Source organism: Pinus tabuliformis, chromosome 6, assembly GCF_031772625.1.
Source record: "Pinus tabuliformis cultivar Carrire ecotype Pingquan chromosome 6, CPIR1, whole genome shotgun sequence".
Taxonomy (NCBI): Eukaryota; Viridiplantae; Streptophyta; class Pinopsida; order Pinales; family Pinaceae; genus Pinus; species Pinus tabuliformis.
Genome location: NC_142292.1, coordinates 1,589,399,447 through 1,589,415,334, shown reverse-complemented (window position 1 = coordinate 1,589,415,334; position 15,888 = coordinate 1,589,399,447).

Sequence of the window (15,888 nt, the reverse complement as noted above, 5' to 3'; positions counted from 1 at the left end):
GGTCTTGTCATTTGAATCATCCAAGAATTTTTCATTTATGTGATATAAAGGGAGTTTTCCCCCTCGAAGTGGCTTATTATCTAGTCATTGATCTATCTTTTCTTATGTTTCTATGTTATTTTTTATCTGGATACATAATTGTTCCATTCTTTCCAAGTGCATTTGTTCCATAGATGAGTAAAAATAGATGAGAGGGATGGGAGATGGAGAACACAGAGAGGATTTGTGCCTTGTAGTAGCCCACAGTCCACAGTCCATACTTATTTATACTCACAACCATTTTATATTCAAATAAAAAGAGAAAATTAGCCTCACCTTCTAGCTGGGTTTCCTTCTGAAAGGGTTTCACAGGTCACATCTTGTGCCAAATCATGGTTTGTGAGTTTTTATTTCATTGTTTTTTATTTTATACATACTTTTAATTTGCATGCATACACAATTAATAGCAATCTATATATCTAGAAATCTAAAGAGAAATAAAATCATAATGGTGTATATTTCATATTTTTAAATATAGTTTTATCAGATGTATTGTGACAAATTATCCAGTGGAACAACCACAAAAATTTACAAATAAAATTGGTATCAAAGAAGGATTATTTATGTATATTGTGGATATTTTCATGGGATCTAGATTGGATAAGCCAAATGTCGTAAAACCTTAGTCATGGCTAATGAATCTTTGAATAACCATCCTAATCCTACAAAGGAGAAGCTTTTGTGACAGGAAACACAAGTCATGGATATAAACTGTAATACAATCTCCTCGTGTCGACCTTGAGCAATAATCTTGGGCTATTTGGAGAAGTTGGGGGTTCTAATACAAGAACATATCAGAGGGGAGATCAAGAGAGCGGGAAGAAACAAAGAACCAACTGAAGAAAGGAACCGAAAATGATCAACCCAATTCAAGTGTTGTGAATCATTTATAGTCCCTATTCAAAATGGAAGAAAATATCAACATCAAGCCTAATCAAGGTGAGATCAACAATCCAAAGCTAAATCATTGGTTGCAGCAATTAGAAGTTTATTTCAGTGTCCATCATATTAAGGGAGAATATAATATTTCATTTGCGCGGTTGAAATTAGAGGTCCATGACATAACTTGGTGGGAAATCCGTAAAATGACCTTGAGGTTGGAGGGAGATACTTTAGTGACTAAGTGGGAGGACATCAAAATCCTTATAAAGTCACAATTTTACCCTACTGGGTATGTAGAGGACCAGTGGATTTGGTGGCACTACTTCATGCAGAAGCTAGGGCAGAGCGTACAAGAACCCATATGTACTCCTCAAGTATTTGAGAGCTCTACACAACCATCTGTGGAATCAAGTGATGTTATTCAAGCCTAGATCAATGGATAAGGCTTGTGTACAAGCATAGTATCTGGAGAACATAAGCATAAAGAAAGGGAAATCAAGTGGATTGAAGTAGAATGATAAATAGGACATTTCTATGGGAAAGAAGAAGTGGAAATGGGGAAACTATGAAAATATGGTACCACAACACACTAGTGTAAAGATCCCAACAACCATTGCAACATTGATGGCCAGAAGTGCTAGAAGTTGCATCCAGAGCTTAACCTGAAAAGAAAAAAGGAAAATAAGAAGAAGAATCTCATGGCCATCGATTTGAGAAACCAAGTTGAAAGTAACTCAGACGTGGATGAAAAGATTGTTTGTACGTCTATGCAAAAGGAGGTGAACCTAAGTAGCCTCCAATAAGAGGAATAGAAAGAAATTATCAAACTCTTCCACATAAATATATAGGTCAAGAAGATAATCATTGATGCTCTATTTGACTCAGGATCATAGGTGAATCTCATTGCAGTAGATCTAGTCAACGAATTGGTATTGGAGTTTCATGATCATCCGAGCCCATATCCATTGGGATGGGTAAAAAAGGATGCATATTTGAAGTTAATAAAACAATGAAAAATTAGATTTTCCATCAGTGTTGATTTCATTGATGAAGTAGAATTGGATATAGTTCTCCTTAATGTATATGGAGTCATGTTTAGAATTGGGATTGGTATTTCATGATCATCCAAGCCCATATCCATTGGGATGGGTAAATAAGGATGCATATTTGAAGGTAATAAAACAATGAAAAATTAAATTTTCCATCAGTGTTGATTTCATTGATGAAGTATAATTGGATGTAGTTCTCCTTAATGTATATGGAGTCATGTTTAGAATATCCTACATGTACATGCGGGATGTAATATTCATGTGGAGAGCCAACCAATACCAACTTTTCAAGGATGGAAAATATTTCACCATCAATGCGCACAAAGGAAATTCAAAAATTTCATTGGTGAGTGCCAACCAAGCCAAGAAATTGATTAGTCATAGCAAGAAGTATGTTTTACTATTTTTAAGAGAAAAGCAGTCTGTAGAAGAGTATGTAAGAGGAAATACATCCCTGGAAGCGTGTACTAAGAAAGAAAAACAAAAAATGGAAGAGTTTTTACAAGCATGTAGGGATGTGTTTCGGGATCCTAAATAACTACCACTCAAGAGGGAAGTGGAGCATGAGATCTAGCTATTGTCAGATTCCCCATTGCCAAGTATTGGGTTGTACAAGTAGTCCATTATTGAAGAAAATGAGGTGAAGAAAAAGTTGCAACAACTACTAGAAAAACATGGCATTCGATCAAGTACATCATCATGTGGGCCACCCATTATCATTATGCTAAAGATGAATGGTACTTGGTGGATGTGTATTGATTACAAGTTCAAGGGCATTGAACAAAATCACACTAAAAAATAGGTACCCCCTACTCAAGATAGATGATATGTTGGATCAGTTTCATCAAGAAAAATACTTCACCAAGTTGGAATTAAAGTCTGGATATCATCAATATTTAGTCAAAGTAGAAGACACCTAAAACACCACCTTTAAAACGGGGAAAGGTTTGTATGAGTGGTTAGTAATGCCAATTTTCCTATGCAATGGACCAACTACACTTATGAGGTTAATGAATGATATATTGCACCATTTTGTAGATTCATTTATTATTGTCTATTTGGATGATATACTGGTATATAGTGTTATCTGGGAGAAGCACATCACACATTTGATGCAGGTGTTGGAGACACTAAAGAAGCACTAGCTGCCAACAAACCTCAAGAAGTGTCAGTTTACACAACAATATTTGGTGTATCTGGGGTGTGATAGGTGGAGGAGATCTAAAGATAGGTCATACCAATATGAAGTTCATCATGAAATGGTCGGTGCCTACTAATGTTTCTAAAGTTAGGATTTTCATTGGGGTAGCACAATACCTAAGGAAATTCATAGCCTTGTTTTTAGCAGTAGCAGTGCCACTCCATGCTACAATAGCAAGTGGCAAGAGTTTCCAATGTGGAAAGGCTCAATAGACGGCCTTTGAGGAGCTAAAGAAGAAGATCAGTTAAGCACTGGTTGTGGAATTACCAAACTTACCCTTTGAAGTGGAGACATATCTGAGTCAATATGATATGGGAGCGGTCCTGAGGTAGGGAGGAAGGCATGTATGCTACAAATTCTGAAGTATTTCATGGGGAATTTCTTAACTACCCTACCTACGACAAGGAGCTCTATGACTTGGTGTAAGACATGAATAAGTGGAAGCATTATCTGATGGGAAAGGAGAAAGTAACACACACAGATCATCAAACGTTATAGTACCTGCAGGTCCAGAGTAAGCTACAATAGACCAAGGATTACAAGTAGATGGGGTTTCTACAAAAAATTCATTTAGAGATGAAATACAAGAATGCAAGCACAAAAAATTTGGTCGACATGCTTTCAAGGATACCCACATCAAATATCACAACTTTGCGAACCCTAATGCACATAAATACATTCACTAATGATGCAAATAGAGGGTCATATTCAGAGAACGAGGAATTCAAGGAGGTGTTTTAGCAGTTACAGAACTAGATTCATGTGCCTGATGGTGAAAAACTCATTTAATACCATCTCTAGGATGGGTTACTCTACAAGATGGGTAAGTTATGTGTTTCTAAAGCTGATCATTTGTAGCTAATCAGAGAGGCTCACACCTTTAAGGCTACAACGCAATTTGATGTAGGGAAGACAATGGCTATTTACATAGGTATGTGTATTGACACAAGATGCAAGAACAAGTAGATAGGTTCATAAGAGGATGATTTCTTTGTTGTACTAACAAGCCTAGTAACAGGAAACAGGGTGTATATCATCCCTTACCTATACCACTTGTCTTTGGGAAAGAATTTCCATGGACTTTGTTGGAGGTTTACCGTCAACTAGGAATGGACATGACTACTTGTTTGTGGTAGTTGATGGGTTCGGTAGGAAGTGTGTTTTGATGCCCTATAAGAAGACCAACAACGGGAAAGGAGAAACAAACTTGTTATTTGGACAAGCCTGGGCGCATTTTGGGATACTAGGGAGCATTGTTTCACACAAGTACATGACATTTCACAATGAATTTTTTACTACAGTGTGGGAAAATATAGACACAAAGTTGAAGAGGTCTACAACATTCCATTCTCAGGCAGATGGTTAATAAAAGTAGTCAATAGAACTTTGGTGTAACTTTTGAGGGGTTATAGTTAGAAACATATGAAGACCTAGGATGAAAATCTAGTATATATACAACACTTCTATAACAAAGCAATCTACACTTCTACTAGTAATTCCCCATTTGAAACTTGTTTTAGATATTTTTTCGCCTTTGGATATTACATACGGGCAACGAGGAGGAGTGGAGAGGATCTTACATGGGATACCTTGAGGAATGAATTTTTTTTTGGGATGATCAAGTAGGTCCATATATATGTACACGATACATTGTAGAAGTCACAAAAAAATAAAAGGCCTAGCATGATTAGCACGAAACAGAGAAGTCGTTCAAGGTGGGAGATAAATTATTGTTACAGTTGAACAAGGATAAACTATACAGTCATGGTAAGAAAATCAAGGCTCTATGATATGGTTCCTTTGAGATACCAGAAAAGGTGGGAGATAATGCCTACAAACTTAGTGTACCCCCATACATGCACATTTACTCAATTGTGAATGTGGAGAATCTGAAGCTCTATGAGCCTTCCATGCTAGATCAGGAAGAGGAATAGGTCCTACCTTTTGTGGAGGATTTGGAACCAAATGCTCATAAAGAGTTGAAAAAAAGATACAATTTTGTTAAATAGGTCCATAACTACAAGATAGGGGCAACATGACCTTTGGTAGATTGGATTGAAAGGACAACTTCTAGGAAAAGCTAAATGGTACACCCAAGAGTAGGTGGAGGAAAAATTTCCTTACCTCATTTAGTAGAATATTTTAGGGACCAAAAGCCTTCTAAAATGGGTAGGTGTGATCCAAATTGTATAATTATATTTTTAGTCATCCATCTCAATGCTATTAGAGTGGACTAAGTGGAGGAATCAACTCACAAGATGATTTTTACGATGGGACCTAGTTTGAAAAATTGGGGTCTAAAACCTTCTGTGAGCATTTTGAGGCATCACATGATGTTTTTTGGGGGTAAAAATATTTCACTTTGCAGTATCAACCTTATTCATATTCTACACATAAATACCTTTCCAATGGCACAAGAATTGCCTCAATCGGGGTTTGTATGAAAAATTTATGGCACTCATAATTTGACATTCTTGTTTTCACCACCATAATTCGAGAGGATGCCATGCCAACCCCCATTATTCATGGAAAAGGGTATATCCATCTAATTATGATGAATAAGACTCTAGAATATTCCATATTGTAATTATGGTTAAGAGTTGAGGTAGTCAAACCTAACCACTTGTAGGTTATCAAGTTGTGTTATAATCGAGCCACTAGGAGGAAAAGGGGTTCCATTCTTTCTAAGTGCATTTGTTACATAGATGACAAAAAGTACATTTGTTACATAGATGAGAAAAAATGGCCGAGAGGGATAGGATATAGAGAACACAAATAGAATTTGTGTACTTTAGTAGCCCATGGGCCACATATGATACTTCTTTATATCCACAACCATTTTCTATTCAAAGAAAGAGAACCGAGTGGACCCACCTTCCAATTGGGTTTTCTCCTAAAAAGGTTTCCCAGGTCATATCTTGTGTGAAATAATGTTTTGCGAGTTTTTATTTTGTTTTTCTCTATTTCCTACATAATTTTAATTTTCATGCATAGACAATGAATAGTAATCTACATATCTAGAAATCTAAGGAGAAATAAACTCTAATAGTGTAGATTTTAGATTTTTAAATATAGTTTATTAGATCTATTGTAACAAACTATCCTCTGGAATATCCAAAAAAAAATCATGGATCATCCAACTTGAAATTAACTGTATAATCCCTATAAAGTATGCCTAATGTGATAATTGTGAAACATTGCATACATAAAACCTATGAAGAGATGAAGACTACTAATCTAAGTTGTTGGGTTTCTAATTCCCTGGAGATATATCATTTAAATCATGAATGGGAGGGCTTATTGCATCAATTGAATCCATTTTAGAATGATATTAAAGGGAATTACACTACAAGCCAACAAATTGATGCTACTGAAGAGCACCACATTCATCCTAGATTTGTTGGATACATTGGCATGTCGAATTAAAATGTCTAGTGTTGTTTCCACTTGAACTACTAGATTAGAGAAGTGAGGTTGAATATGACAAAGGGAGAGTAAAGCTCCTCAATTTCTCTTTAGTGATGGTGAAGGGTGTTCTTGAGGTATGAAAATTTGTGTTTTTCCATGGGCCTAGTAGGGGATGAAATGGAAATGGGAAAGTTTTGAACGAGGACCCATTGGAGAGAAGAAGGCAAGACTAAACACATTACTAAAGGAAATGTAGACAACATCTATCAATTCAGGGTTTAAATACAAATTCCATCACCAAATAATCCCTTAATATGCAATGATGATTTTAATGGACATGAGGATTCATTGACATAAGGGAAATCCCATCTTGATGCAATGAAATATGTGGGGGAAATATAATATGATGCTTAGGGTGTGGGAAATTAAAAATAGGGGATGAGTAGTGTGCCATAAGTGAAAATTAGGGCCACGTGGAATTCAAAAGAATGTTGAGTAATCAGCTTTTTGTGGAAGGGTTTTGGAACATATTTTGAAGTATTTTCAGCATTGTTCTTGGGATGGCTTTTTCTATTTTTGAGGTCTATTTTTAGGGTTGAGTATTATTATTTTGAAGGCTAATTTTTAGGGGATGAGTTCTTTTGTTTGAAGTTCGAGTTTCAAGGGACAAGTTATGTTTTTTGAATGCCACATTTTATGGATAAGTTTTTCTATTTGAACATCTACTTTAGGCCTGATTTGATGTCCATGTTCTAGTGTATTCAAGGTTGACTTCGGGTTGGAGCCTCCAATTACTAAATTTGGTGCTTCCTGAGAATTTGTGTCCTTGTCTTCTTGACAAGTTGGAGCCTGGAATTTTTGCAAGTTGGTGCTTATAGAGGATTGGTATCCTCACAATAGATTGTAATAAATTAAATATGGTTTTCAAGTATTTCTTCCACAATTTTTTATTTGCACTTTAATCTTTGTGTTCATACATTTTGGATGATTTATTATGCGATGTGAACTCAATTACAATATTAACTAAGTGACTTTTTTCAAAAGCAATGAAATATTGGTTCACCTCCCCTCAGTATTTCCAACCATTGGTATCAAATACGGTTTCTTTAAGAAAGGTATAACAGTTGGAAGAAGATATTATAGGAGGCCATGACAAGTTGAGAAGCATTAATCAAAATTCATTTCTTTGATGGAACGAATTTTTTCTTTTGGAAGATAAGAATGAGAACACACTTGATGTTTCTTAGTGCTGAAATTTGGTAGTCTATTATAGATGGATGTAAGATCCTATCCTCTCCTATGACTGATCAATGTGGGAGAAAGGCTTATGTCTCCAATGCAAAAGCTATAAAATCTATTTTAAATGGTTTTTCATATTCAAAATTTAATATATTTATGTAGTGTGAATCAACCAAAGAGATGTGGGACAAGCTTGTAAGCAAATATGAAGGAAATGACAACATAAAGAAGGAAAAGCTTCAAAAGTTCTAGAGACAATTTGAAATCCTGAAAATGAATGATAAATAAGACGTTATTACTTAGTTTCTTTGAGTAGATGAAGTGGTTAATTCTCTCAAATTATTTGGTGAAGAAGTTAAAGAAGCAATATTTGTTCAAAAAAAATTGAGGTCTCTTCCTATATTTTTTGATGCCAAGGTCTCTGCCATAGAAGAATTAAGGGATTTTGAGAATTTGAAAATGGACGAGCTTCATGAAATTCTCATTGCTTATGAAATGAGGATGGTAAACTCATCACATAAGGAAGAAAAATTTAAAGAATATAAGAAGTCAAGAAAAATCAAGTTCGGTGACTGTTCTAGTGATGACTCTGATACATAAATGGCTCAACTAGTTACAAAAATAAAGAGAAAATCAAAATTCAAATGTAAATTACCTTTCATCTATTTTAACTATGGTAAGATAGGACATTTGTCTGCTAATTTTCCTTATAGGGAAGATATTTATTATGAAGAAGAACTTAGAAAAAGGGTCTTCAAATGAAAATCTTCGAAAAAGAAAAATCTCTATTTCAAAGGATAATGATTTTTATGAAGAAGAATAATATGATTTTGATGATGATAGAAGAAAGATCCTATTTTTAGCCACAAATTAGGAATCCAACATATAAAAATTAGGGGATAAAAAGAAAAAATTGTTAAACACATACATGGTGGAGGCAGAATATGAATGATAAACATTGAGTTGCATCTATTATTCACTATGATACATATATATAGTACATTGGTGTGACCCTTGGATTCATATTCCAAGTGGTCTCTTGGACTTTGGTAGCTGTTCACATTCCACACCAACCCATAGAGGATTAGGTGTCCAAAATTTCCCCCTTAATCTGAAGGGTTATGTATGAGGCCAAGAAGAGCGTTGTAATACAAAATGTGAAAAAAATCATGGCATACTATGTTGAATGTGCTCTCCGAAATATTGGTATAAGGGGGGTGGTTTAAGGATGACCACCAACACTGGAACGCTTAGTGTAGTTCCCGAAACTCTTCCAAATCTGGCATGAAGCTAAGGTCTGTTGGGTGCAGTATAGGCTCTATAAATATACCAACATTTAATTTGTCAATCTGGAAAGTTCGTGAACTTCGAGACACAACACTGGAAATGCTAGATAAAGCCCCTGACAACCTACAAAATAAATGCTAGTCTATCTTGCGTATTAATCTCATCAATAAATGAAATCCTGCACATATAAGATCCTATCCTCTCCTATGACTGATCATGTGGGAGAAAGGCTTATGTCTCCAATGCAAAAGCTATAAAATCCATTTTAAATGGTTTTTCAGATTCAAAATTTATTAAATTTATGCAGTGTGAATCAACCAAAGAGATGTGGGACAAGCTTGTAAGAAAATATGAAGGAGATGACAATGTAAAGAAGGAAAAGCTTTAAAATTTCTGGAGACAATTTGAAATCCTAAAAATGAATGATAAAGAAGATGTTATTACTTAGTTTCTTTGAGTAGATGAAGTGGTTAATTCTCTCAAATTATTTGGTGAAGAAGTTAAAGAAGCAATATTTGTTCAAAAAAATTGAGGTCGCTTCCTATATTTTTTGATGCCAAGGTCTCTACCATAGAAGAATTAAGGGATTTTGAGAATTTGAAAATGGATGAGCTTTATGGAATTCTCATTGCTTATGAGATGAGGATGGTAAACTCATCACATAAGGAAGAAAAATTTAAAGCATATAAGAAGTCAAGAAAAATCAAGTTTGGTCACTGTTCTAGTGATGAATCTGATACATAAATGGCTCAACTAGTTACAAAAATAAAGAGAAAATAAAAATTAAATGTAAATTACCTCTCATCTATTTTAACTATGGTAAGATAGGACATTTTTCTGCTAAGTTTCCTTATAGGGAAGATATTTATATGAAGAAGAACCTAGAAAAGGGTCTTCAAATGAAAATCATCGAAAAAGAAAAATCCCTATTTCAAAGGATAATGATTTTTTTGAAGAAGAATAATATGATTTTGATGATGATAGAAGAGAGCTTTTATTTTTAGCCACAAATTAGGAATCCAGCATAGAAACATTAGGGGATAAAAAAGAAAAAATTGTTAAACACATACATGGCAGAGGCAGAATATGAATGATAAACATTGAGTTGCATCTATTATTCACAATGCTACATATATATAGTACATTGGTGTGACCTTTGGATTCATATTCCAAGTATTCTCTTGGACTTCGGTGGTTGTTCACATTCCACACCAACCCATAGAGGATTAGGTGTCCAACATTCCCCCCTTAATCTGAAGGGTTATGTATGAGTCCAAGAAGAGTGTTGTAATACAAAATGTGAAAAAAATCATGGCAAACTATGTTGAATGTGCTATTTGAAATATTGGTATAAGAGGAGTGGTTTAAGGATGACCACCAACACTGGAATGCTTAGTGCAATTCCCGGAACTCTTCCAAATCTAGCATGAAGCTAAGGTCTATTGGGTGCAGTATAGGCTCTATAAATGTACCAACATTTAATTTGTCAATTCGAAAAGTTCATGAACTTTGAGACGCAACACTGGAAATGCCAGAGAAAGCCCCTGACAACCTGAAAAATAAATGCTAGTCTATATTGTGTATTAATCTTATCAATAAATGAAATCCTGCACTAAAGAGAATTCAAGAAAACATCGATCCAAGAAATCAAAATCATACGGGAAATACAAGAAATAAATGCGAAAGGAAATTCTAATTACAAGCGAACAGAAGGGAAAACTGAACTAGAAATAAAGCAGTGCCAACATAATAACAAAAAGACTGTAAATGTTGAAGCAATTCAAAACCATTCTGCATGCACTAGTTCTACCTGTACTAAATATGCTTGTACTAATTCGGTGTAAAGTTAACTTGAAAGCATCAACAACATAACAAGGAAATTTACTATCTAAATGAACTCATGAAAGAAATTAGATTAATATGAATTTCTAGCCTTCCTTGTCCTAAAAATAAATCTTGTGAATCTCTCCAAAAGTTAAAGGAAAGTAAATATTATTGTTCACAATTTGTTCTCATTAATATCGGCTCTGCGACATACATGTAACATATGGTTTTTTTGTAAGCATTGTTTAAATGAATATGTCAGTACCTCAAAACCATAATCACTCACATCGTTTTCATGTTCTGGAATATAAATCAATTACAGTTTATCAACGCATAAGCGGATCTTGCAAATAAGAACTACTGGAGGAATATCCCAAATGTAAGCACAAATCTCAAGGACATAAATAATTTCTTAATGTGGCAAATCAATGAAGTTTATAGCTGAAAGGAAAACATTGTAGCAAATTAAATGACATTAATTGAAGGCAAAAAGAAATTGTAAATAAATCAAATTCACACAATAAACAAACAAGAATTGAAATGTTATTTACTTAAAAAGATGAGGCAGGTAAGTGCAATGGTGCAGGCATGTGAATGCACTAGTGCATGCATGTGAATGCACTAGTGCAGGCATGTCCCAAAGTATAATAAAACCAGTTTTAATCCTGCAACATACAAGCCTTAATTAAACTCTCATTAATGTTATTTTTAATCCTGTTAAAACAAATAAGTAACAAATACTCTTAGAAAATAATCATTTAGCCAATCGACAACATGAGAGAAATAAATAAAAATAAGACAAAATTGAGACCCAACATCCCCCCATGCTGAGCATCTTGCATATCCTCATGCAAGGAAATCCGATACTGTCACTTCCTTGCAAAAAAAAAAAATTAGAAATATTTGTAGGCGTTCAAAATGATGTTCCTACACTTTTCGTGATCACATATCTTGCGCTAGATAAAGCTTGCTCTAAAACAGAGTGTCTACTGGACTCTTTATTTGATTACACTGATTTGAAGAAAACCTAAAACGAAAGCTGTCATAAAAAACTAAATTGCACGGATGGTGTTATTACTTGAATAAAATAGCTAACTTTTAAAATTTCCAAAAGAATATCTCACAGGCATCCCTTATTAGAAGTTACACTTTAAAATCATCATTGTAGATATGAGTGACATGATTTAAAAGCCATGACGTTAAAAGTAGACATAGTAATATTTTCCCACAATGACCATTTTACCATTATCCATGTATAGTTGAATCTCCTTTTACCTGGGCACAATGAATTACCTGCACTAAGGGTCCCTACATCCATAAAAACCACTCCAAAAAGATAGAACTCCAAGCTATAACAACAAAAGGATTTTAAAGCCATTCTCAAAGAGATTAATAGTGATTTCAGGGAAAGAAAAAACAACTAAGTGAATTATAGTGTAGAGTTAACTTTAATACCACAGGCATGTCCCTGCTGCCAGCAGATGTCCATAGCCTTGACAGGGGTACCTTTTAACCTTATGAAATGCTTTTGTCCCACCTATTAGATATAGATTCAGAGTCGTTTAAGAACATTTTACTTTTTCTCTTTTTATAAGTTAATTGAAGGTCATTGTCCTAGCTTGGTCACTAGCTATCGACAGTGCCATTCACGAGAACTAACAAGAATAAACGAGCCGGATTGCGATGAGACCTCTTGTCTTCCAGTTTTTCAACTGAAATCCATTACCTTGGCTTGGTGACCAGTGCGGTAATGTCATTCTCCTTAGGACCCATGATCATATTAGGTCGGCTCGCAATGAGAGCTCCTATCCCTTAATTAATTCGTTTATGTTTTTAGGGAAAAAAAAAAAAAAATCTCTGATTATGATTAACCTCAGATGGGTTACTTAATAGGTGGGGAAGCAAACATACTCCTTAAGCGTGCAGGATGGTGTGAAAAGTTTTTAATTACTATTCTTTACCTGGCTGGTCATGTTACCCTAAGAACTTATTTAAAAAAAACATCTCGGATAATGACCAAAAATATTCCTTGAGTTGATCATGTCAGGGTTCTTTATGAAAGCTTATTAGATTTTTGTAGGCATGGTCCACCATAGGAGGTTATTCACTGGTCCCTTCGAAGAGGAATTTGAAAAAAAAAAATTATGGATGATAGTTTGTTAGAATAACAAAAAGTATTACATGTAACTTATTACAATACTTCACTGACATATTGATCAACAATCAAAGTCACTTTAAAACATGAGGCATTAAGTGTAAATTTCCTCTGACAAGTCTAAGCATGAGAGTGCATGATAATATAAATTTCAAAAGTTTTTCTTTTAGGGAATCACAAGCTCATGAGTGTTGTTATGCATTTTTATTCATTATTCTCCTATTATCCTACCCTATTTTTAAAGAAATAAATATCACCTTTAAGTGAAGGCATACTTCCAATGAAGCCATGTGCATAACAAAATACTAAATATACTCACACTCAAGTTTAAAATTCAAACTTTAATGCATATCGGAGTATGAGAAACAAACTTACTTACCTGATATGGTACCAAGAGTTTTTGAATGATGAGGGAATGGGGTGTACTAACAATTGTTTGGAACCAGGATTCAATAGGACACACATATTCATGGTTCTTCAACTTGTATAGGTCTTCCAGAGCTTGAAGTTTTCTCTCTTCAGATTGAAAAGGATGGTTAAGGGAAACTCTAGGGTTTTCTTCTTTGTGAGATTCAAAAATAGTTTTTGAACAAGTTCCAATCATAGATTGTCGCTCTAATGGTTTATGGATTAAAGTTTCTTCCCAAGGTAAATGTTGTGTGGTAATAGGGGGAGTTTCTAGATTCACTCCTCTCCCCTCTCTAAAAGATATGACATTACATTTGATAGGGGAGCGAGTAGGAAAAATAGATGTTTTAAATTGATGTGAAACTTGATTGTTGAAATTAGGGTTTGGTTGCACAAATGGTTGGGACCATAGAGAGGAATAACATGGTGGTACATTGGATGGAATTGAAACTGTTGTGGCTCAGGTAATGGAATTTGCATGGGGAATTTCCCTAGAGAGGAGGCTCCAAACCATGCTTGAGGTTGCGGGAATATCTGGCTCAAGGGAGAGGGCCATTGCGGGAATATGGTGGGGTATTGAATCAAAGGAGGATTATAAGTCTGCCATGGAACTGTGGGGTTGTAGATGTGTTGAGGAACTTGCTGGGGACAATAAATATTACTCCAAGTATTAAATGATGATGAGTTTTGAGTTATACCTGGCGGTCTATTTATTTCCTTACTTGATTCCTTAAATATTTGTTGAAACCCCGACAGTGATGGGAAATAATTTGTTGAATGATCCTCCTTACATTGCTTCCATTCTTCCTGCAAATAATCCAATTGCAAATTTAAATAATATTTTGTAGCTCCTATTTTTGTAGTAGATTCCAAAAATTGAGAAGAAAGTTCTCTAGAATTCTTACCGATCTTGGAGATTCCTCTTGAATAACTAATGCACAATTTAAAAACATCATCATATGGTAAGTGAGAAACATCACCTGCTCCTATCAAATTTAAAGGTTCTAAAAATTCATCTTTGATTCCTTTGAGTAGGAGTGTTTTCAAGGTGTCTTTTGCCAAATTCTTGTGTTTTTATTTTTGGAGGTTGTATCTAAATCGCTCCACATAATCCTCCAAGCTTTCATTTTCCCCTTGTTTTATTCCAAAAATATCTTCACCGGCCTGGCAGTAGTCTTGATATTTCTCCAAGAATACATTCTTCATGTCTTCCCATGTTTGAATGCAGTTCCCACCAAGGCTCATGAACCATTGGAGAGCTGCTCCTTTAAGAGTAAGAGGAAACACTTGCAACCTTTGAGAATTAGTACAATAACCATATCCTCTACAGAGTACTTCAAACTCAAAGAAGAATGTATTTGGGTCTTCATTTTCCAAACCATGAAATTTTGGTAGTGCAGATGGGGGAATATTATGCATTTGAGCCACTCCTAGATCTTTGATAGGAAATTCAAAAGTAACAATGTTTTCCATTTCTTACCAAAATAAAAGAGGTTCTCCATGTACTACTTCGAGACTCCTTCTTTGAATGTTCCTAGAAACTAATCAGTGAAATAGGTGCATTGAATGATTGATATTAGCCTCAAAACTCTTCATTGAAAAATGCCTCGAAATACTGTTTCTCTATATTTAGAATCTAGTTGGTATATATTGTTAGCACGTTGTTGAATAGATAAAGGGGGGGTTCTTACAGCACCCAAGAAAGGAAAAAGAAACTTAAAAATAATGCAGGAAATAAACAAATTCAAAGAATAAATTCTAAGTAAATAAAGTTTGCAAAAAACTAGGTAAAGAGAAAACCAAACTGCAACAGGTTACCAAGGTCAATCCCCTAAGCACCTCCCCGGAAATGGCGCCAAAATGTTGGGTGCAGTATAAGGTAGATAAATGTACCAACATTTAATTTGTCAATTCGGAAAGTTTGTGAACTTCGAGATGCAGCACTATAAATGCTAAAGAAGCCCCTGAAAACCTGCAAAAAAAATGCTAGTCTATCTTGCGTATTAATCTCATCAATAAATGAAATCTTGCACTAAAGAGAATTCAAGAAAACATCAATCCAGGCAATCAAAATCATACGGGAAATACAAGCAATCAATGCGAAAGGAAATTCTAATTACAAGCGAATAGAAGGGGAAAATGAACTAGAAATAAAGCAGTGCCGACATAATAACAAAAACACTGTAAATGCTGGAAGCAATTCAAAACCATTATGCCTGCACTAGTTCTACCTGCACTAATTCTACCTGTACTAATTTGGTGTAAAGATAACTTGAAAGCATCAGCAACATAACAAGGAAATTTACTATGTAAATGAACTCATGGAAGAAATTAGATTAATATGAATTTCTCGCCTTCCTTGTCCTGAAAATAAATCTTGTGAATCTATCCAGAAG